Raw genomic sequence first — 2215 nt, 5'->3', positions numbered from 1 at the left:
CCAATAATCTGACTTACTGCATTGGAGTCACTATTTTTCAATTTTGTTTACTTATCACTCTATGTTCTTAGGTCAAAAGTCACCCGTCAGATTTTCTAATGGAGAATATCCTTTTTCTACAGTAACTCCAAACATTTTAAAACATGTACCCCAAATTCATTATTATTATTATTTTTTTTTTTTAAATGACCGGTAAGGGGATCTCAACCCTTGACTTGGTGTTGTCAGCACCACGCTCAGCCAGTGAGCAAACCGGCCATCCCTATATGGGATCCGAACCCGGGGCCTTGGTGTTATCAGCACCACACTCTACCGAGTGAGCCACGGGACAGCCCGAATTCATTATTCTTTAACGAGTAGTTTTCACCCACTTTAACTGTAATTGACTCCTTGACTCAAGGACTCTGTGGACTGTGGCAATCAGAGATGAACTAAGTTCCACTAATGGATGTATACAGACTGGAAAACAAAGAAATAATTCCCCCATTTCACCTAAATTTAATAATTACTAATTTCCTTATTATCACAAAGATCCAGGTTACATCCCTCCCTATGCAAACTATACAATCAGAAAAGTCTGATCTCTAGGAGAATGCTATGCATATGCTATCTTATAACATGGAATGTAATTCTTTCACAGGGAATAATTTTTTAAACAGGGACATTAATTTTATTCTTAATGACACAGAGTCAAGACTTCAACCTTACATTTCATATCTAAAAACTGTACTCCAAGTAGAAATGTGGAGCTTAGCTTTCTCAGTGAAAAACAACCATCCCAGCAGATCTTCTAAAAGTTCATTTAAACACAATTCTTTAGAGGAAAGCAATATTTATTGTGTAAAAGACTTATATTTATTAATCAAGGGCACAAACCAAAACTAAGACTATTACAGTTGGCCATAACATTGACAATTAAGTCATATCAACGTGGTAAGGAAATACCAGCTAAAGCTAATGAAGATAAGTTCCATTAAATTCCTAAGAAAAATACAATAATTCCGACACCATTAAAGTAATAATTAGAACCTTTCAAACAATAGGGAAAATATAAACATGGGTATAAACACCTTAATTTGGAGGCAAAGAAATGTAAATTGTGTGCTGAAACCTAATGTATCACAGGACTTCGGTAGTCCGTTATAGTCTTGGGTGCCTGAGACCTGAGGCCTCAGCCTGTTACCACCATCAGGCAACTCTGATGATGGGTGCCATCCAATGACTGACTGGAATTAAATTATACAATGTGACTCTTTGCTCGTCAGCAGAACGGAAACCAATAAAACATTTTAACTTCTTGGTGCAAATTATACAATCAAACCAGATAACCTTGGCTGGGAAGGAGCCAGTTCAGAGAGGTTAATTTTCTATCACACTACATCAATAGAAAATTCAGAGGGATCAATTTTCCATCTTGTGATATAACATCAAAATAGCAAATTCACAGTGCCTTTCAAAGGCTCCACACTGAGAAAAACAAAAGTCAAGAGGAACACAGTATTAGTCCATTTACAATTTACTAGCTCTTCCAGTGTTTCCGAATGATTCAGAGTTTCAATGATCTAACATAAATGGGACAGAAGGTGGACTTAAAACATATTCAACAAATATTTTGATTGAATCAGCCTATTAGTGCAGTTTTTCCGTCTATCAGTAAGTACTGTCGTCTTCCATCCAGGCGACCTGGTAGTTCACAGGGGGAAACCTAAGTGTCCTAAAATTAAAGAAAAAAAGTTAATTTACTTGTTATCCAAATTTCAATGTCTATTTTCACTTGCACACATTCTAATCTACTCCCGCTAATGAAGACTTTCCCATGTGTTCCTAGTTGCTCAATTAAAATGTGAAAGGTGCCCTAGGGATTAATTCAGCCAACAACAGTTCTCACAATATTTTATCATTCAAATACTGAAGCTATTGAAACACATGTTTCCCTAAAATCTGGTTCGTGATTAGGCCAGATGAGTTTATTGCTCTAACAATAGTCCACCAAAGGGCCGGCCCGGTGGCGCACTGGATAAAGTGCGCCGCTTCGAAAGCGTGGCGGCGCTCCTGCCTGAGGGTTCGGATCCCACATACAGACCGGTTCCCGCTCACTGGCTGAGCGAGGCGCGGGAGCAACACCGAGGGTTGCAATCCCGTTGCCGGTCCCCGGTCCAGTACGGGGGCAACACTGAGGGTTGCGATCCGTTGCCGGACACGGAAAAAGACAAAA

At 39.2% G+C, this 2215-nt stretch overlaps 1 protein-coding gene across 1 annotated transcript in view; it reads right to left on the bottom strand.

The window, feature by feature from the left end:
- Positions 1-815: 815 nt before the first annotated feature.
- TSPAN6 (tetraspanin 6) overlaps positions 816-2215 on the bottom strand; it is an 8200-nt gene continuing 6800 nt past the window's right edge. The window contains exon 8 of the mRNA XM_008586804.1: positions 816-1714. The gene's annotated coding sequence lies outside the window, so the exon portion shown is untranslated. The remainder of the gene's footprint in view (positions 1715-2215) is intronic.

This window comes from Galeopterus variegatus, unplaced genomic scaffold, assembly GCF_000696425.1.
Source record: "Galeopterus variegatus unplaced genomic scaffold, G_variegatus-3.0.2 Scaffold4123, whole genome shotgun sequence".
Taxonomy (NCBI): domain Eukaryota; kingdom Metazoa; phylum Chordata; class Mammalia; order Dermoptera; family Cynocephalidae; genus Galeopterus; species Galeopterus variegatus.
This window is presented reverse-complemented; position numbering and strand designations above follow the sequence as displayed.